We start from the raw sequence: 22,801 nt of genomic DNA, 5'->3' as shown, positions 1-22,801 counted from the left end.
CAATGATGTAAAAGATGTTTGTTCAGGAAAGATAGGAAAAGAAGGAAAGGACAAAGGATGGCGTTATTAATCAAGGAGAACATTGCAGTGCTGGAGAGGGGGGATGTCCCAGAGGGGTCAAGGACAGAATCTATTTGGCTACAGCTAAGGAACAAATAAAGTGTAATTACATTACTTGCAGTGTAGCCTAGGCCATTAACTAGTGGGAAGATGTAGAGGAACAAATTTACAACAAAGTTACAGAGAGATGCAAAAATAATGGAGTATTGCTGAAAAAAATACATTTTGTCAAAGCTTTTTATCTTACACTCATCAGGACAATCACAAGAATACCAATGTAAAGGGAAGCAACAACTTTATTCTTATGAGAAGAGAACGCTGATTGGTTGGTAAGTGGACGCTGATTGGTAGAGGCATTGCCCTGACTAATCAGTGTCAAGCTGCCTGGTTTAAATTTCAAACAAAGCTTGGTAGTTAACTGTCATTTACCATTAACTGATGCATTCTCCATGGCAATGCCTCTACCAATCAGAGCCCACTTGGTGGAATTGGGGGTAATATACTGGCATGGATCGAGAATTGGTTAACGGACAGAAAACAGAGAGTAGGAATGAACAGATCATTCTCAGGTTGGCTGGCTGTGGCTAGGAAGGATGTTTGCCCTCTTTGGGGTCTAGAACCAGGGGACACAGTCTCAGGATAAGAGTTAGGCTATTTAGGATTGAGATGAGGGTAATGAATCTTTGGAATTCTCTATCCCAGAGGGCTGTGGAGGCTCAGTCATTGAGTAAGTTCAAAGCGGGGGTTGATAGATTTCTAGATATTAAAGATATCAAGGGTTATGGGGATAGTGTAGAAAGATAGCATTGAGGAGGAAGACTAGCCATGATCTAGTTGAATGGAGGAGCAGGCTCGAGGGGCCAAATGGCCTACTCCTGTTCCTATGTTCCTAAAGCAGGGGAATGGCACTCAGTAAATGGCTCCTACAGAGAGTCAGCACAGAAACGATGTGCTGAATGCTCTTCAGTGCTGCAACAATTCTGTGATTCTGTGAATAGTGTTTACACAGAAATGGGCAAGGGCAGGTCTCCTGATTGGCCATGCTACAGGATGCCAGAATTAGTGAGACTTTTCCTGAGACCTCAGGGAGCTGAAGCAGTCTTTCAATGCAGAATAATGATCGCACTTCTCTTCAATTTACTCAAAGTCTATCGAAAAGGAGCAACTACACCCCCGAATTCGTCACTTAGTTCATAATTGAGTTGTGCAGGAAGACTCCAGTTTGTGCTATTGATTGGACAATTGATATCAGTACCCTCAAGTTTGGTGGAGGGGGAAGGAGGAGACCATCCAGGTTCTTGTTCCTGATCAATATCCAATGACCCACAATGGAGTTGGAGGTTGAATAAAGCCAGGATTGAGAGCAGCTTTGATGCTCTTGTAATTGAATGTCTTCCCGACATTGGCATTGTCTTTGGGACTTGATTGCAGTAAGCTGTCAATGTCTTTAGATAGGGAAAAGGGGGAAGGAAGAAAATCAAAAAGAACCCAAGTGACGTTACTGGCAAAAATATGCTTTACAATGGGTTCCCTATTTGTGAGGGATCCATAAAGTGTGCATGTTACATTAGAGTATTTTAGTGAAGTGCCATGTTATGGAGAATTTCTTATATAGGTTGTCTCACACAGAGAGAGCAATAAATAGTATACAATATATTAGAACATTACAGTGAACTGTGTTGTAGGGTGTTGGATGCCGGTCAGTAGGTCTTGATGAAGTCTCCGTAGCCTTAAGTAGGTTAACTGTATGTATTTATTAACCACAAGATAAGTGTATATTTTATATATTTATATATATATATATATATATATATATATATAGTAAAGTGTTCAAGCCAGGAGCTGTCTCCACATGGCCCTGTCCACCACTAGACTGACCCCTAGTTGTGGTTCATGTGTTCTCTTACATCATTGTATGGTTGGTATTGTACTCAGTGCTACATTAACCCTATATGTGCCAGACTCTTATACTACAAACAGTGTGCTACAAGTGTTTGTATGGGTTCTCAATCAGTGAAAGATCCTAAGAAACAGTATACAATACACCAAAGAATGGACTGGTTGGACAGAATGAATGTTCCATTTATCCTATGTAATCCTCTGTACTGTGCAATGGTGAAAGTGTGCTATAGGATTTGCAAATAGTTCTCTGTTGGTGAGGGAAGCAGCAGTAGTGCTTCTGAAATAAATGTTCACAGTCTGAAGTGTGTGTCTGCACAACATTCAGGCAGCAAGTGCTTCAGACAGAATTGGCAATTGGAATATATCCTGCTTTAAAAACTAATTGCATTATTAGGATTTGTGTGTGTATATATATATATATATATATATGTATTAATATATATATATCTGAGGAATAATTAATGTTTTTTTTTAAAAAAGATATTCAATTTTGAAGCATTAAAACAATTCTTAAGCTATGCAATTGTAATTCTTCTTAAGCACTATTAATTGGTGTAGATTTTTCTAAGTCACTGCAGTGATATTGCCACAGGAAACCTTGCAAACTATACAAGTTATGGAAGTCACTTATCTCTTCACTTAGCAATGCGTTAACACATAATCAAGTAGATTTTGACTTTGCACGATAATGTTAAGCAGGTGAGAGTCAGCAGCCCATTTTATACCTCTTCTGATTTGACTCTAATGGGAATAAAGATAGGGAGAGATTGAAAATGGATGGCTGGCTTGTATTGCACTATCATGCAAAGTCAAAATGTAGCCCTGTCAAAGGGAAGCGGAGGAGCAGCACAGACTGTTTCCAATTATGGGGGAAACCAAAACTAGAGTTCATAAATATAAGATAGTCATCAAGAGATCCAATAGAAATTTCAGGAGAAATTTTACCCAGGGAATAGTAAGAATGTGGAACTCACTTCCACATAGAGAGCTTGAGGCAAATTGCATAGATGCCTTTAAAGGAAAGTTAGATAAGCACGAGAGAGAAAGGAATAGAAGGATATATTGTTAGATTGAGATGAAGTATAGTAGGAGGGGGCTCGTTTGGAGTATAAATACTGGTATAGGCCAATTGGGGCTACTTGTCTGTTTTTTTACTGTAAAATTCTATGTAATTATCTTTTATACATAAAATGAAATGTAATTGAAGGCAAGAAAAACTCTAGTTTTAAGAAAACTTCTGCAATGTAAGTTTGCAATCCTGACATCTCTCACTGATGGCTTTTTGGCAAAAAAAACAAGCTCTAGAAGGCAGCTTCACACTTTCAGCTTCACAGGGGCTGGAGGATTATCATCAATAATGATGAGCCATCAGTAAACAGTGGCATCTGTGCAGAGACACAGTCAGATGCCAATTTCAGAATCATTTTTGGATTTGTGTAATTCAGGGAAATATCCCTCCCCTTTTTTGAAAAAAAGCACCTGTTTTAATTCCTCTTATTTCTTTCCCTATCATTATTAATTGTAATCATTCACACTAACATCTTGTTCACCCATCTGTTAACAAACTGCCCAAGAAAAGAATTAGCACAAGCTACAATCGCTTTCTCTGTCTGTGTAACTATGTGAAGCGAATAAACCATTCCAACTGACAAGAGGTTTTTCTTCTGCCATGTTAAAAATTCAATTGAATATAAACTTTTAATTTATTTAATGAATGTTAGGCTAAGGTCACAGGTTTTTTGGATCCTTTACCTTTTGAGAAGCAAAGTACACAAACATTCCTTTCAAAGAATAAATAAAGTTGAAAGAAAGAAAACCTTACAGCTTTTATGGATTGTGTAATGTGCCAGCCTATTTTCACCCACAGGCATATACCTAAATTTACTTCCAGTACACAGCATCCATTAACTCTGAATTCAAAACAACATTCGTCCATTTGGTTAAATAAGCTTAATTAGCATGCATCCCTGGCCTCGGTTATAAAGATCAATGCAATTTACTTCTGCATTTGAAATTAATCAATGTGCTTCACTAAATTATTTGTACATTAACGTCTTTATTCTCGATCTCCCTAATTAGTTTAGTGAATAAATGCACACAGGAAGGAACTAAAGTCATACAGACTAGATCCCCAGTCTGTACTGAGTTAGCTCATTTGAAGCTGACCAGCAGTTCATTGCTAGCACCTTCCAAAACCTACAGCCTCCAGTACACAGAAGAACATGAGCAGGAGGTGCATGGGAACACTACCGTCTCCAAGTTCCCCTCCAAGTCGCATGCCATCCTAATGTGGATATATGTCACCATTCCTCCTTCATCATTATTGGGTCAAAAAATACATCTCCCTACCTAATGGCATCATGGGAGACCCTTCGCCACGCCATGATACATTAGTTCAGGAAGGCAGCTCACCACCACTGTCTCAAGGGCAACTAGGGATGGGCAAGAGATGTTTGGTATTCCAATGATGCCCACATCCTGGGAATCAATAAATTGAGTCCTACCATTTTCCTCTGTAGCACTGGGCTGGTGTATGAAATAATAGCAGTCTTCATGTTCTTGATCAATGCTCAGAGATGCACAGTGGAATGTATGTATGTATGAATGGATATTGGGTGAGAACAGGACTGGAATTAATTGTGATTTTGTCCATCATGGACTAGCCTGTGTACACTTCCTCACATTACAAAATAACTAGGTAAGTTGCCAGTGTCCATTGTTAACCATTGAGGCAGAAGAAGTTCAGGGGACAAAATTTCCTTCTCGTCCCAAATTTAGCCCAACCAGTCAATGTTGGTGTTTACTCTCTTCTGATCCTCTTCCCACCATGTTCTCAGATTCCTTCATGCTCTTTTCCTTCAACCAGCTTTCCAATCTTATCTTGAATACCTCAACTAGTAACCCTGGAAATGCATTACCCAGCCTCACATGTTGCTGCATAAAGAAATTGCACCTAGCCTTCTGTTCCAGATCTTTTACATTTAATCTTATATCTATGTCCCCTCACTTTGGGCCCTCAACTATTTTAAACCATTTGCTTCTGTTTGTCTTGTCCCATTCTTCCATTATTTTAAACACTTACATCATCTTTCCACATAATTAGTGTTGCTCTGATGAAAAAAGCTCCCGTTTCTAAGTTTTTGCACTTGTATTTTATTACACCAAGCAGCATCCTAGCAAATCCGTATTGTACTCTCTCTAAAACCTCAATATCCTTCCTACAGTAGGCAGTTCAGTATTGCTCATAGTGTTTGAGGTTCCATTAGGGTGCTATATAAGCTTATCATTACCTCTTGGCTTTTATATTCCATGCATCTTATGATAATACATGGAAGTGGTCTTTTTTTATGACCTCATCAACCTGAAGAGCTGCCTTTAATATCCTCTGAATCTCTATGACCCCTCTAAATCCCTTGACTTTCCAGCAGCACTGATTCTGCATCTATTTGGAATACAATTACTGCTTTTTATTAAACAAAATATATCACTTCACACATTCAGACATTGATTTCTATCATTCTTTTTTTAGTCTTCTCCCCCATTTTGTCAATATCCTTTTCTCATTCCTTTTGGTCTTCTAAAGATTTAACTGTACTTCCAAGTGCAAAGAATCGAAGAATTTTTAAATGTAGGTGAGTTATGTCCAAAACCACTTATACTCTGTTTTCCCCAACCTTTTACACTGGTTCAGAATTTAATTCATCTGAATCAAGCCTTGGCCATGAAACTGGCCATGTCCCCAGGTCAAATTTGTGATAAAAACAGAAAGTGCTGGAAAAACTCAGCAGGTCTGACAGCATCTGTGGAGAGCAAAGCAGAGTTAATGGAGACAATTTTCTACCCGTCGGTGGGGAGGGCTGTGTGGGGGTGGGCGCGGGCGGGCGCGCAGCAGATTGGTGCCCCCGATCGGCTGGGCGTCGCCATTTTATGTGGGCGGGCCAATTAAGGCCTGCCCAGCATGACATACCCCCAGAAGTGCTGAGCGCTCCCTGCGTGGGTGGGGAGGTGGTGGGGGTGGGGAGCTGCCTGAGTGGGGAGTGCTCTCTTTCATGCGCATGCATACGAAAGAGCGCAGAAATCTCCCTGAGGCACCTCTGATATTACTTTCGCTTATAAAACATTGAATAAAGACTTAAGGACATGTCCCCTCATGTGAAACTGTCACATGAGCTGGGACATGTCCATTAATTTTATTTAAAATTTTTCAAATACTTTAAAAACCTTCATGAAACCTCATCCTGCCCGTGGATGAGGTTCCATGAAAAATGCAAAGGCCGTCTAGGCTCTTTGCCCGCCCGACAACCTTAAGATTGGACGGGCAGCTCAGCTTTATTGGCTTTTTAAATGGCCTTAATAGGCCTTTGACAGTTAAGTGGGCAGGCAGCTGAGTCGGCTGCGCACCCGCTGAACTAAAAATCTAAATGAGGCACGGTGACGATGGGATGCACGCCTGACATCACCGTGCATCATTTTACGCCTCGGTGAGCGGGGCCTGCCCCCACACGCCGACCCGAAGATTCTACCAAATGTTTCAAGTCCATATGGCTGAACAGTTATATAGACTCGAAACATTAACTCTGTTCCTCACTCTACAGATGCTGTCAGACCTGCTGATTATTTCCAGCATTTTCTGTTTTTATTTCAGATTTCCAGCATCTGTAGTATTTTGCTTTTATTATCAAAATTGTGATGTTCAATTGATTCTGCTGGTTGGGGAAGGTTCTTCAAATTATGTTCATTTTTTTAGGCTCAGAGGCACCATAGACACTTTTTCTGAGTTTTTGTCATGTCACAAAATGTTTAATTGACTAAGAAACTGATTAGTTCTGACATGATTCAGTATTTTATTGAGTCATTTCGGTGATGTTAAATCATCTAATCACAAGCAAAGGATTCCACATCCTCATTAAAACTGCTTATTTTTGGTGATGAACCCAGATTCAGCTATATCAATAACACCAGGTTACTCTTTTTAAGTATATCAGGTAATGTTTCTTACATGGAAAGACAAAAAAAGTAGATTACATTCTCTTATGCTGATCGATTATTCTGCTAAATGCCAGAATTTACAATTGTGATTTCATGGAACCTTGAAGTCTAACAAAGCTAGAGCATTTTGTCAACTTCCTGTGGTAGTGAGTTCCACATTCTTACCACTCCCTTGTTTATTAAATTCAACACAAAGCCACAATTCTATTTAATTTTTCTATTTCTCACATAAGGGTCTAAATTGAACAACTCCTCAGCAGTCATAATTGCTGGGACAAAAAGATAAAAATCAGAAGTAGTCTCAGATCTCAGGTGAGTTGATGCATTGAATGAAAACCATTAGTTGTGCTGCAATGTCAATTTGTAGTGCGGGGGGAGGGCTTTACTTTGCTGCTTTGACTAGCTCCTCCTCCTCGTCCTCTGCCATATCAGCAATTCTGCTTTTCCCATGTGGTCAGGTGCTTAGCTGGTCAACACTTCCCTTCCACATACCATTGTCGCCATTCCAAACACTAGTGGCAATTGCAAGACTTTTGTCAATTGTATGAGATTTTCCATTTGTTGATATTTGGTATGAGAGAGCATAGGTTGTCAAAAGCTTTGGCAAGGTTAGCACTTTTTTCATCTATTACCGTTGCCTACCCTTTCATTTGAAGACATGACATGGTTTATTTTTGAGAGCGGGAGGTTTGGTCCAAGCGCCATATTAGTTTGCTTGGTCTCAATGTTATTCTGAGCAAGACATTCAGCACAGAACAATAAATAGCAGCTGAGAGCATCAATAAATATGAAGCCTAAGTTCAAACAGGAAGGATATTTCTTATGTCCGGCTCTGCTGTTTCTTCCCAGGATCAAGATCATCAACTTTAAATGCTCTTTCACAATTATTGAGCACTAATATCACATGAATGTGAATTATACAGTGCTTGATATTAACATTTATACTTATGTGGTATCTTAAACTTTTAACCAAGGCAATTTTTGACAGGGTTTTCAAAAAAAAACAAATCTTTATCTGTTCTGCCATTCAAAAAGATTATGGCTGATCTGTGACCTAACTCTATACACTTTACACCATATCCCTTCATATGGATTAATTAGAGTTCAGGATAAAACAGGAAACAAAGATGATGTAATTTGTGTTATTCAACATTCCTAATTGCGTAGCTTCAGGTCTACAGTGTTTTAAAAAGATGAGGGTCTTAACAATAGTTTCAGTAACTACACCCCCCTTTTAATTTTTCTTCTTTTTTAATACCTTTGTTCCCTTTACAAAGATTCCTTCCTGTATCTCTCTGTATATTTGGTTGCAAATGGTGTGTGAGATTTATCTCCAGGGGCAGTATCATTATCACTCATCGGTTTATCTGATTTGTAGCTGAAAAAGCAATCTGGCAGTAGAACAGGATCCCTAAATCATCAAATAGAATTTCAGTGACCGAAGGAGAGATGCTACTATGTCCCCTCAGACTAACAAAAGCTTCAATTTGTTGCACACTTTGAAACTTGGCTTTCACTTCAAAGAGCTGCAATGAAAGAGGGACTTATTAAGTAATGTTCCTGAGGGATTAGAAATGCAGAGTACTGGAAAAGTAAGATTTTTAGATGCTACATTTAAAAAGGGCAATTTGAGAAAACTTGGGGAATGGGGTGTTAGCGGGCTGATTCACACCCTGTCTTGTTGGATTCAATGATGGAATTGATGATAAAATGGATGTCAAATGTTACCTTAGCACTGTTTATCTTGCATACTACATGTATTATATGAGAGGGGCAGTGGCATAGTGGTATTGTTGCTGGATTAGTATTCTGGAGACCCAGGGTAATGTTCTGGGGACCTGTGTTCAAATCCCATCATGGTAGATGGTGAAATTTGAATTCCTGCAATTAAAAGTCTGATGATAACCACAAGACTATTGCTGATTGTTAGGAAAAACCCATTTAATTCACCAATGTCCTTTTGGGAAGGAAATCTGCTGTCCTTACCTGGTCTGGGCTACATGTGACTCCAGGTTCACAGCAATGTGGTTGTCTCTTAAAAACCCTCTGAACAAGAGCAGTTAAAGGATGGGTAATAAATGCTGGCCTAGCCAGTAACACCCACATCCCATGAACGAATAAAAAAAAACTACTACACTTGTATTAACAGTCTATCATGCTGCCAACAGTTGCAACATATCAGGCAGTGCAGGGATTGTCAGGCTACTCAATACCATGGGTGTAATTTTGCCTCCCACAACATCACCACCTCAGCCTTTAATGTTTTTGTGGCTATTCAAGGACAAATTAGTCAATAGAATGTCTTTCTCAGCAGATTAGGCAATTGAAATCCTGTCTTTCACTGCACTGACAGAAAAGTTGGTTTATAATTGCTTTATGTTGGGACCTTTCCCATTCATTCGACACTAAAAAAAATAATGGCTGCTTTAGAAGAGTTACACATGTGCAATTTTTTTGTATTTGTAGTTGTAAAGTTGATGCAACTACTGTTGAAACCCTCTGCAATATAAAGTAGACAGTTCCAAGAGTAGCAGGACTAAGCGCTAGCTGAAAAGTTCATGGTGATGGACTTTAGAAACTTAATCCTTATATGAGAGAGGAGAAATTGGCACACCATTTGATGATATCTCAGTGCATAAAAGATTTAAAAGGATAATAACAAAACTATTAGAAAGGACTGAACAGGCTGGGGCTGTAGAAAAATGAAGGCTAAGACATGACCTAACACAGATATTTTAAATTATGAAGGGATTTAATAGGGTAGAAGTAGAGAAGTTTCCACTTGTGCAGGGAATCCAAAACTGGGGGCAATAAATATATGTTTATCACTAAGAAATCTAATCAGAAATTAAGGAGGTATTTCTTTACTCAAAGAGTGTTGAGAATGTGGAACTTACTACCATATGGATAGATTAAGCAAATAGCATAAATATATTTAAGAGGAAGCTGTTATGTTCAATCGTTTGGTGCTTGATTGTGTGTGTCCATTGACTATGCACTGTGCTGTGTGCTGTGAGTCAAGCCTGCAGGTGTGGTTACAGAGAAAGAAAAACTGAAGTAAGCTGGAAAGCTAGTGAGAGCATACATTTTTAAAAAGCTTTTGTAATAAAGTCTTCTACACACATAGAACCTTGTGTGTGTCAGCTCTGCATATCTCCGAGACACAAAACATAATAGAAGCTGCATAAATACATGGGGGAGAAAGGATTAGACATATCTGGTGACAGGATGAGGTAAAGTAAGTGGAAGGAGGCTCGTGGGGAGCATAAACTCAGACATAGACCCATTGGGCTGAATAATCTGTTTTTGTGCTGTAAATTCTATGTATCAGGTATAATTTTGGTATGATCTGCAAATGTTGATGTTACTACCTTAAGAACTTAATTCAAATCATTTGTATAACAGAACTAAACTCTCTGGGACGCCACTACAAACTTCCAACCACTCTGAGAATCTGCCATTAGCTCCTATTCTACTCTCTTCAATTCAGTTTGTTCCCCTTCTCCTAATCCTATCATCCTTAATCCTCACCAACAAATTCCTGTGTCATATCTTATCAAAGACTTTATTAAGTTCCACATACACCAAATCCACTATATAATCAGCCATCTGTCAGGTCTGTAGTAACAGAAAAAAAAATTCATGAGCTTTTTGCAGTGCAACTACTCTTTTAAATTTGATGCTGGCTACCACTAACTATTTTCCCTTTACCTCGATATACGGTAACTTCATTAAAGGGGGACTTTACCCCAAAGGATGGTTGGATTGGGAGTGGGTGCAAAATAAAAACTTAAATATTCCAACTCGCCTCCAGTGCACCCATTCCTGGTTTTAAGGAATTATGTGTAAGCTACCTGTTGGCCAGAACCATTTCAATCATTGAAGATAATAATGAGGTATATTTCAAATAATTTCAGCAAGGATTTGATTGTAACATGTCGAGCATTGGTTTTCTGGAGCTTAGGAAATTTGCCAGCGAAGTAGAAGTGAGATTGAATGGTGTTTCATGGGATGGTTAATGTTAAGGTTGACTGATATCAATAAAGGCTCAGCATTTAGAGATGTTTTGTCAATTCCCTCTGTCAAACATTTTGCAGAGAGTTCTTGTGATCATAGATATTTTTGAGAAGTTTGGGGTGTTTAAATGGTCAAGTTCTAGATATAGGGGCACTGTGGATGTCATTGATAGGAAGTTAGGTGAGGAAGAGAATCACTGTCCACAGCAGCAACTTTGGGTTAAGATGGGATCTGCAATTGCACAAGAGACTGGTGCATAAGAGATCCTCAGAACAGACTGGATAGCAGATATCCGAACAAGTGCAGAACAGTAAAGAGGGGAGCAAGATTGCGCCCTTCGTGAGAGCAGCAGGCTTTTTCCTTTCATTGCTGGGGAAAGGTATGTCTCTCTTGTTCCTGCCAGCACCAACTGTATAACAAGAGAAGCATCACTTAATGTGGATTCTGGCCTTTTTGTGACTCCATCCTAAACATCTCTGGCTTGTCTAAATTCCATTTTTGCATTGGCCCTTTAAGTAGCCAATTTGACATCATGTCAAGCAGGAGCACATAGTGTTCGCTGTACAGCCTGAAGCCCTGAAGCCAGCAAGGAAAAATGTAATTATTCAAGTTTAAATCGGGGAATCCGAGCCTTTAAGTTCATTTCTGGAGTTCACGGACATAATTTCCCCTCTAGTCCAGAACACACATTAACATCAGAGCCAAGGACTTTAAAATTTTTCCTACTATAGACATAAGGCTAACTGGTCAGTAATTACCTAGCTCTATTTCCCCTTTTAAAAGTATGTACTAAATTGACTGCTCTCTAGTACCGTGGCACATACACTCAACAGTGCTCTTAAATATGACTTGTCAGACCATGGCAACTCCATGTCACGTGAGGCTAGCTGCTGTTGTGACAATTGGGTGCATTCAAATTGGGCTCAAGCAATGAGCAAGTGCCAGTATAATGCTGCCTTGCCTGCTGAGCATTTCCTGCATTTTCTGTTTAAATTAATTTCCTGTTGGGTTGATTCTTGTAATCGTGGACAAGTTTGACTTAAATCTTCTACCATGTTGTGATAATGTGTACTCCTTGTATGATTAAAAAAAACACTGAGAAACTGGGTGAGGTTGGCACAGGTCTGCATAATATTCCCAAAAAATGACACATTCAAGGAAGCACTCTGGAATGGAATTGGAGGGAAGGAAAGTCGTATATTTATGGAAGCCTGCAACATGAGCAGGACAGGCCGAGGAGGAGGCAGAGAGGGGATGTCTGTAAGGAGGGATAAGTAGGGGGGTTCTCCTTAGAAGGCGCTAACACAAAGGGTCTTCCGGAAGCACCGCTCTGACATTGGGATGATCCAAAAGTAATGCCTCAGAAGGCCTTATTTAACTAAGGCAGTAGTGACAGTTATGTTACCCGCTTCACCAAGATCTGGAGCCTCAAACCAGAATGAGGGTGGCTGTCTCAGTGCCAGTGATAAGTGTTGTATATTTTCTAAGACTGAGATATGCAAAGATAATGCTACTTTCAATGGGTGAAATTTTTCCAGGTTTGCACTAAGTATGGTAGTGGGTGGGTAAAATGGAGTCATACCCACTGATGAAAATGGCGGGTTTTCACGCCGTATCTTCCCGAGCCCATCTCACTATTTATTCTCTCCGGCGAAGCATGCGGTTTCCATGGCAAGTGGCATCTCATTTGCCCACTCGCCATCATCCTGCTTACCTCCAGGGAGCAGACTCGGAGGGAGGAGCACCGGAGCAGTGAGTATAAATCTAGCTTACCTCAGGGATTCATGACCTTGTCTCCAGGAAGCAGACTCGGAGGGAGGAGCACCGGAGTGGTGACCTCAGGGCACAGAGTAACTGAAGCCAAAACTGAAAAAGTGACATCACAGGAAAGCTGTGACCTGATTGGATGGTAGGAAATCTGCACTAAATTTGCAAAAAAAACACTGCAAATGAATAAATTAATTAACTAAGTAGAGATGGCTGGGCAGGTGATGTGCTGTAGCTATATGATTTGGGAGCTGGCAGATCCCATTGCGAGCTGCAGTGACCATGTTTGCAGCAAGTGTTGGTTGCTGGATGAACTCTGGCTCAGAATTGATGAGCTGGAGTCCGGGCTCCAGACGCTGCAGCACATCCGGGAGGGGGTGAGTTACACGGATGCTTTGTTTCAGGAGGTGGTCACACCCGGTAGATTAAGTACCTCAAATTCGGTCAGTGGTCAGGGTCAGCAGGGTGTGACTGCAAGTGAGGCAGTAGAGGGATCCTGTGTTCAGGAACAGAGGAGCCTCAGCTCTTGACCTTGCCCAACAGGTATGAGGTACTTGCTCCCTGTGTGGATGAGGAACAGGGCTGTAGGGAGGATGAGCCAGCTGACCACGGCACCGTGGCACAGGAGGCCATTCAAGAGGGGGAGCAAAAAGACAAGTAGTAGTTGGAGGGGATTCTATAATTAGGGGAATTGATAGCATTCTTTGTAAGCAAGATCGAGAGTCCCGCTTGGTATGTTGCCTGCCCAGTGCCAGGGTGAGGGACATCTCTGACCAGCTTGAAAGGATATTGGAGAGGGAGGGGGAGGATCCAGTTGTTGTGGTCCATGTTGGGACAAATAACATAGGTAAGACTAGGAAAGAGGACCTGTTTGGGGATTATCAGGAACTAGGAACTAAATTAAAGAAAAGGCTCTCAAGGGTTATAATCTCCGGATTACCTTGTGCAAATTGGCATAGGGACGCAAGAATAAGGGAAGTAAATACGTGGCTAAAGGAGTGATGCGGGAAAGAGGGGTTCCATTTCATGGGGCACTGGCATCAGTATTGGAACAGGAGGGATCCGTACCATTGGGACAGTCTCCACGTGAACCAATCTGGGACCAATATTCTAGCGAAAAGAGTAAATAGGGTGGTCAACAGGACTTTAAACTAGAAAGTGGGGGGGAAGGGAAGGGTAAAACTTCAAGAAACATGACTAATGGGAAACAAAGCAGCAGGTTAGCATTTAAGGGGGTGGATTCAACTTCATGGAAACTTATGAAAAAACTGAAAAGAAAGTCTCCAGAACATAAAATAGGACAGAGTTTTTGGAAAGGGCTAGGAATCTAACTTCAAGCACATCAGATAAAGGGACAACAATGAGAAAGGGGAGAGGAAACACAGGACTGAAGGTGTTGTACCTGAATGCACGCAGTACACAAAATAAGGTGAATGAGCTTGGGGCACAGATTGATACTGGCAGGTATGATGTGGTGGGCATCACAGAGACATGGCTGCAAGGGGATCAGGACTGGGAGCTAAATATCCAAGGATATACATCCTATCGAAAAGATAGGCAGGTTGGCAGAGGGGGTGGGGTTGCTTTGTTAGTAAGAAATGAAATTAAATCGATAGCAAGAAATGACATAGGGTCAGATGATGTAGAATCTGTGTGGGTAGAGTTGAGGAACCACAAAGGTAAAAAAATCATAAAGGGAGTTATGTACAGGCTCCGAGCAGTAGTCAGGATGTGGGGCACAAGATACTTCAGGAGATAGAAAAGGCATGTAGGAAAGGCAAGGTTACAGTGATCATTGGGGATTTCAATATGCTGGTAGACTGGGAAAATCAGGTTGGTAGTGGATCCCAAGAAAAGGAATTTGTGGAATATCCACGAGATGTCTTTTTGGAGCAGCTTGTGGTGGAGCCCACCAGGGAACAGGCAATTCTAGATTTAGTGATGTGTAATGAGGCAGATTTGATAAGGGAGCTTAAGGAGAAGGAGCCTTTAGGAGGAAGTGACCATAATATGATAGAATTTACCCTGCAATTTTAGAGGAAAAAGCTGGAATCAGATGTAATGGTACTACAGTTGAATAAAGGCAACTACAGAGGCATGAGGGAGGAGCTGATCAGAATTATTTGGGAGATGAGCCTAGCAGGAAAGACAGTGGAACAGCAATGGCAGGGGTTTCTGGGAGTAATTTGGGAGACACAGCAAAAATTCATCCCTAGGAAGAAGAAGCATACTAAAGGGAGGACGAGGCAACCATGGCTGACAAGGGAAGTCAGGGGCTGGATAAAAGCTAAAGAGAAAGCATACAATGCGGCGAAGAGCAGTGGGAAGCCAGAGGATTGGGAAGCCTACAAAAGCCAACAGAGGACAACTGAAAAAGAAATAAGGAGGGATAAGATTAAATATGAGGGTAAACTAGCCAGTAATATAAAAGAAGACTGCAAGAGTTTTTTTTAGATATATAAAGGGTGAGAGCGAGGCAAAAGTGGACATTGGGCTGCTGGAAAATGACACTGGAGAAGTAGTAGTGGGGAACAAAGAAATGACGGAGGAACTGAATAGCTACTTTGCGTCAGTCTTCACGGTGGAAGACATGAGTAACAACCCCAAAGTTCAAGAGAGTCAGGGGGCAGAGGTGATTATGGTGACCATTACCAAGGAGAATGTGCTAGGAAAACTGAAAGGTCTGAAAGTGGATAAATCACCTGGACCAGATATATTACACCTCAGAGCTCTGAAGGAGATAGCTGAAGAGATAGTGGAGACATTAGTGGTGATCTTTCAGGAATCTCTGGAGTCAGGGAGGGTCCCAGAGGACTGGAAAATCGCTAATGTAACCCCCCTGTTTAAGAAGGGAGTGAGGCAAAAGACGGGAAATTACAGGCCGATTAGCCTGACCTCGGTCGTTGGTAAGATTTTAGAGTCCATTATTAAGGATGAGATTTCAGAATACTTGCAAGTGCTTGGTAAAATTGGGCAAAGTCAGCACGGTTTTATCAAGGGGAGGTCATGCCTGACAAATCTGTTAGAGTTCTTTGAGGAGGTAACGAGCAGGTTAGACAAAGGAGAGCCAATGGATGTTATCTACTTGGACTTCCAGAAGGCCTTTGGCAAGGTGCCGCACAGGAAGCTACTCAGTAAGATAAGAGCCCATGGTGTTAGAGGCAAGTTACTAACATGGATAGAAGATTGGCTGTCTGGCAGGAGGCAGAGAGTGGGGATAAGGGTGTCCTTCTCAGGATGGCGGCCGGTGACTAGTGGAGTTCCGCTAGGGTCATTGCTGGGACCACAACTTTTCACTTTATACATTAATGATCTAGATGAAGGAACTGAGGGCATTCTGGCTAAGTTTGCAGATTATACAAAGATAGGTGGATGGACAGGTAGTATTAAGGAGGCAGGGAAGCTGCAGAAAGATTTGGACAGATTAGGAGAATGGGCAAAGAAGTGGCAGATGGAATACAACGTGGACAAGTGTGAGGTCATGCACTTTGGTAGGAAGAATAGAGGCATAGACTATTTTCTAACTGGGGAGAGAATTCAGAAATCTGGAGTGCAAAGGGATTTAGGGCTCCTTGTCCAGGATTCTCTTAAGGTTAACTGGCAGGTTGAGTCGGTAGTTAGGAAGGCAAATGCAATGTTGGCATTTATTTTGAGAGGACTAGAATATAAAAGCAGGGATGTGCTGCTGAGGCTTTATAAGGCTCTGGTCAGACCACATTTAGAATATTGTGAGCAATTTTGGGCCCTGTATCTCAGAAAGGATGCGCTGGCCCTGGAGAGGGTCCATAGGAGGTTCACGAGAATGATCCCAGGAATGAACGTCTTAACATATGAGGAAAGTTTGAGGACTCTGGGTCTATACTCGATGGAGTTTAGAAGGATGAGGGGGGATCTGATTGAAACTTACAGAATACTGAAAGGCCTGGATAGAGTGGACGTGGGGAAGATGTTTCCATTAATAGGAGAAACTAGAACCTGAGGGCACAGCCTCAGAGTAAAGGGAAGACCTTTTAGAACAGAGACGAGGAGAAATTTATTTAGCCAGAGAGTGGTGAATCTATGGAATTCATTACCACAGAACGCTGTGGAGGCCAGGTCATTGCATGTGTTTAAGACCTAGATAGATAGGTTCTTGATTGGTAAGGGGATCAAAGGTTACGGGGAGAAGGCGGCAGAATGGGGTTGAGAAACTTATCAGCCATGATTGACTGGCGGAGCAGACTCGATGGGCCGAATGGCCTAATTTCTGCTCCTATGTCTTATGGTTGCATCACGCTGCCACCATCTTTAAAAGGCAGCTGCCAGCAAATTGCTCATCACCACCAGCTCACCACCACTGCCTGGGAGACATGGCCAGCAAAGGAAAAAAGACTGCTGCCCCCAGCTTTAATGATGGGCCCCTCGAGCGACTGCTGGATGCCGTGGAGGCCCCTGGGATGTGCTCTACCCCCGCTCTGGCCACAGGGTGGGCAGCAAAGTCACCAACTCGGCTTGGGAGGCGATGGCAGTGGTGGTCAGAGGAGGACAGCCACCCAGTGCCACAAAAATATGAATAATCTTCTCCGTTCTGCCAGGGTAAGTCACTCTTTTCATCACTCCCAACTCACACACTCACAAACCCATCACACACTCACAGGGCCCTCACTCACTGCCAATGCAAGGGACATCACCATTCACTCCTTCACACACACACCTGCATGCTCCTCAGCCCGTCCATGGGACCACTCACCACCCACACAGGCCAGCCATACTTATCACCTGGCATGGCAGGCATCCTGATACACCCTCCCCACCTCTATCCATGCAGGACAACTGGCTCACAACAGGAGGGAATGGTTGTAGACAGGTGGAGGGATACAGGAGATCAACGTTCTGACAGAGTTTGAAAACAGTGCCATCCAGCTGGCCGGCGATGACTGGGACCGGTCCTGTGCTGATGGTGAGGTAGTGCCACATCCATCAGACAACCATGCTGTGAGTGATATGTCCTCTTTCACAGGCCACTGCCATGCATTAATTATCTCTCCTTGCTTTCACAGGCACATCTGCCAAACAACCAACAGAGTCCATGACACAAGACCTCCAGTCAAGCTCTGAATAAACCCCTGAACAGGAATCGGAAGCACCCTCCCTGAAGCCCCATCACAGCACCTACCCACACCCTCCACTAGCGCAGGGACACACACCTCAGTGAGATAGACCTAGCTTTAGATTGGAATCGGGATCACAGTCTGGTGTGCACATTGCACTGTCTGATCCATAGCAGGCGGAGGCAGGGACCTCCCAGGTCTCCATCACTCAGAGGACTGCTGGAGGCCAGAACATTGCTGAGTCCGAGTCAGATGACGAGCTTCTGGACTCAGTCATGACAGAGTCGCTGGAGCTGCAAAGGTAAGCTCGGGAACATCAGGAAGGGATGCCCGCTGCACTCCTCAGATTGCAAGGCATGATGGAGGAGTCTGTCCATCATCAGGCTGAGGTGATAGAGCTGGCAATGCAACACACCAAGGTCAACACTGGTAGGATAGCAACCGCCATGGAGACCTTGGTCCAGGACGTCACACTGCATTGCTGCGTAGGCTTAACTCCATCACTGATGCCATAGTTGGCCTCCAACAGTGTGGACGTGAGAGAGGTGCTAGGCAGTTCGATCTCACTCCAGCTACCTCTTCCACTCAAAGAGTCAGCCAGGGGCCCTTGGGCATCCATAGGAAGGAGGATCAGCAGGTGCACACTCCGGAGCCATCCACCCAGGTGACTCTGGGAGTAACTGGCCCATCCAACTCCCCTCTTCCTGTGACCTCCGCAGCTCCAGCTTCACAGGCTGAGGAGGGTGCCACTGTCACACCTGAAAGCAGGCTGGGCCCTTCAAGTCTCAGACCTCCAGAGGACATCACAGTCAACAGGCTGCCTCCACCTCCACTGTGGATGTTTGGGGAGCACCAAGCCATAGTGGCTGGGTTAGGAAAGTTAAGTAAAAATAGTTGCACAGCCCGGGCACAGGTTTGATCACTTGTACGTACTGTTCACTATTGTCAATAAACCCCTAAGAATGTCACCCTGCCTGTCGCTCCTTGTTCTGATGAGCAGTGTTCTTGTCACTCCGATGTGAAACCTTTCTGCACAAGATAAAAGGCAGGTGACCCAGTCCAGGGCCTCTTCCCTGTGCTCTGTGCAGCCTTCAAATCACAGTGATGGTCTAGCCTCACAGCCTCTGGAAACATTACTGATGCCTGCACCTTGGCGGTGCTGGTCATTGCTGCCAGAATGTAGTGGGCAGGTGCCACAGAGTTCCGTTATTCTCTGTGTGTGCTCTCAGCACCTTTAAGGTGGGGCTGGCCCCCATCACACCAGCATCTGTGACCAGTTCCTGAAGGTCTGAAGTGCTGAAGGTGGACACAGCATCAGATGCATCCAAAATTTCATGGATGTGCCTCTGAGATGGCCCTGATCATGGAGCGCAAGCACGCTGCCCTCAGCCAGACAGGAGTCAGACATTCTCAGAGACTATGTGAAGACCTATGGAGGGTCCGCACATGTTGTCATCATTCTCCTGCGATCGAGTGACTATTAGGGCCTCCACTGCATTCCCATGACAGGAACACTGTCACAGAGGGTATTGGCGCTATCATAAACCAAACTGGAGTCAAACGCTCACAACTGTGATGTGAGGGTCTATGGGGACACCTCACTGCATGTCATCATCATCCTCCACAAATCTGGCAGTTGTGAGGGCCTCCCGAATACGCCTGCCTCACCTAACTAGTGTGAGAGCCTTATCCCCGTCATCGTCACCACCAAGAACCCCCTCACACTCATTGCCGTCGGCGTCCTCTTCATCCAAGGGGATCTACAGTTCCTCCAACTCCTCCTCAGCCAGCTTATCTCCCCATTGGAGTGCCAGGTTTCAAAGGGCGCAGTGGACGACAATGATGTGTGACACCCTCTGTGGGCTGTATTGCAGGGCTCCATCAGACCGGTCCAGGTACCGGAACTGCATCTTCAGCTTCCCAATGGTCTGCTCCACCAAGTTGTGAGCTGCTGCATGAGCCTCATTATAGCGTCACTCTGCTGCAGTCTGAGGCTGCCTCATTGGTGTCATCAGCCACGGCCTCTGCGGGTAGCTCTTGTCCCCAAGGAGCCAACCCTGCAGCTTCTGTGGACCTTGGAAGACTGCAGGGATCTGCGGATGACTCAGGATATGGGTGTCATTCACACTTCCTGGGGAACCGTGCGCACACCTGCAGGATGTGTTTCTGGTGGTCGCACACCAGCTGCACATTCAATGAGTGGAAGCCCTTGCAGTTGATAAAGTCCACCGAGTGTAATGCAAATGCACCCTGGGCAAATCCAATGGCCCTTGCATCCTGAGTGTCCCGGTCCTTGGCAAAATGCACAAAGTTGTGTGCCATGGAGAAGATGGCATCCATAACCTCATGTGGGTGGTGGATTGCGAAATTCTACAAAGGTCACCTGTGGAGCCCTGAAAGGAGCCACTGGCATAGAAATTGAGCACCACGGTCACTTTCACAGGTGCTGGCACTGGATGCCCTCTATGTCCCCTTGGCGCCAAGTCCTGCAGTAAGTGACAGATATGAGCTACCAGGTCCCTCGATATGTGCAATCATCGGCAAAACTGGTTCTCAGTCATCTGCAAAAATGGCAGGCGGCATCTATAGACCCTGGGTGTCACTAGGTGCTGACCAGCAATTGTTCGCTATCGCTCCTGGACAGCAGGTGCAGGACCCCCTGCTGTCCCTTCTTCATGAGGTTGCTGCTCCTGCCTTTGTGCAGCCAAGAGCCTCAGTCGCTCTCTCCTCCATCTTCTTCGCTCTCTGTAGGCCACCAGGATCCACGATCCTGATGTGGTCCTCCTGCAACATGAAAGAGAGATGTGGTTATCATGGCTGTACTTAGCACCTTCCCTGGCCCTGTGTGACTGCCCTTTAATGCTTCCAGGAAAGTACTGGTCACCCCTCGGATGACCAGAGATGAGTGTGCTTCATGGCTACCTCGGAAAGCACACCAACGTGGATGAACGATATAGTGGGGTTCCAAGTGCCTGGTGGGATGGCTTTTTAATTATCTGCTGATGTATTACAATTAGCTCCCCGCTGACCGATTGTGAGAAACGTGGCCCACATTGGCGGGCTGACCGGACAATCGCAACCTGCCTCACTCCGTCTTGTAGCAGGTTGCACCATATCTTCCGCGCATGCCACCTATCACGCCCACCCCTAGCGGGCTTGGAACATTCTGTCCTATGTGTATAACAGGTTTTATTCACAATGTTTCAAAATGTCCGTTCTGTGCTTCTAGCTCAAGATTCCAGCTCTTTTACAATTTGTTTACTTTTCTCTGAGTCCACACCCAAGCTTAATCAATCAAGCACAGTGAGCATAGATCAGTTATCAGACTCACATAATCAAGCAAAACAATTGAACACGAAAAAGATCACCGTCGCCCGTTTCTTCTTTGTACTTGGGTTCCTCCAGGCAACAGCAACGTGTTGCAATTTGCTGCCCATAGAAGCATCCGGGAGGTGACAGAGGCTCTCTGCAGGAGGAGAGGGGACTTCATACTCTCCCTGAGGAGGGAAGATTAGGATGAAAGGACATGTTCATTCACCAGGATGATGGGATTCCCAATGGTGCAGGACATCATCAACTGCAGACATGTGGCTCTGTGGCCACCCACATCAATGGGGCGTGGCACTGCAAATGCAAAGGCTACCACTCTGTCAGTGTGCAGCTGGTGTTGTGACCATACCAAGAAATTCACTTCAGCGAATGCTCACAATCTTGGCAGCACCCACAATGCTTTTTTCCATTGACAGTCTGCACTACCCACCATCTTTGGGCCTCCGAGACTCAATGCTGCTTGGTGACAAGAGCTACCCAATTCTCACATGGTTCATGACCTCCTTCCACTACCTCACCTTGTGCTGTCATCTTGAGAGAGAACAGCAGGTTCGTACCCACGGGGCAGCACCTCAGCAATCCTCATGATCATCTGGAGCAGAGTGTCCTGGACTGCTGAGAGAGCCTGCATACCCCATTGAGTGCTCCATCTGAAATGGCAGCCACCTGAGCCTGCATACCAGCAGCCAGGAATCTAATGACCTCAGTCTCAGCTTCCATTGCAGCACTAATGCATCGGGATGCTTCCTCCTGTGCCACAGCGGAAGCTGAGAAAGCAGCCAGCAGACACTCTATTACATGCACCTGGCGAGCTGCATTTTGCTCAGAACTTTGAGGTTTGTTTGCCTACCTTGTTACGGGCAGTACTTGCAGTCATCAGCACCAGGCTTCACAGGCAGCACCACATCACTTTTACAGGGCTCTTGGGCAGTTCTCTACTTACCAGACCAGCCATCAGGCAGAGTTGGCTTTTCAATGGCTGCAGGGCTAGGCCTTGTTTGAGGAAGGGGGAGAAGAAGATTCAGGCAAGGGGAGAGGCTGCAGGGCGAGGGCTGTATTGGGGAAGGAGGGTATCCCAAGGTGTGTGTGGGGGCACATGTTGATTTGTGCAAGTAGCCTCAAGAGGGCCAGGGCTGAGGAGGCAGTCTCCAGAGATGAGGCCAGATGGAGATGTGAGGGTGTGTGTGAGAGAGTGAGTGGTGATATTCCTTGAGCTGGCAGTGGGTGAGATGCCAGTGAATGTGTGTTGACCTTGAGTTTTTGAGCTTAGAGTGATGAGTGGTTGCCTTACCATGGTGGCACGGATGAGACCATTCATCCATTTTCTGCACTGGATGGCCGACTTCTTGTGTGCAGCATTGGCACTGATCACCTCTTGCACCACCTCCCAAGCCAGCGTGGTGAGACTGTTGGGCCTCCTGCAGCCAGAGTGGGATAGAGGGCATCACGTTGGGCCTCTATGGCATCCAGAAGGTGTCCTGGGGATGCATCACTGAATCAGGGGAGCTGCACTCTTCTTTTTGGGGCCATGTCTTCACTGGAGCAGTCCTGGACTGCAAGCATTGAGAAGTGTGCATGTGGCTGCAGCTTAAATATAGCACCCTGCGTGTAGAAGTGGCATGGTAACGGCATGGCGGGCAAATCAG

The sequence above is a fragment of the Carcharodon carcharias genome, chromosome 19 (assembly GCF_017639515.1).
Source record: "Carcharodon carcharias isolate sCarCar2 chromosome 19, sCarCar2.pri, whole genome shotgun sequence".
Classification (NCBI taxonomy): domain Eukaryota; kingdom Metazoa; phylum Chordata; class Chondrichthyes; order Lamniformes; family Lamnidae; genus Carcharodon; species Carcharodon carcharias.
The sequence above is the reverse complement of the archived record's forward strand: the minus strand, read 5'-3'. Positions refer to the sequence as shown.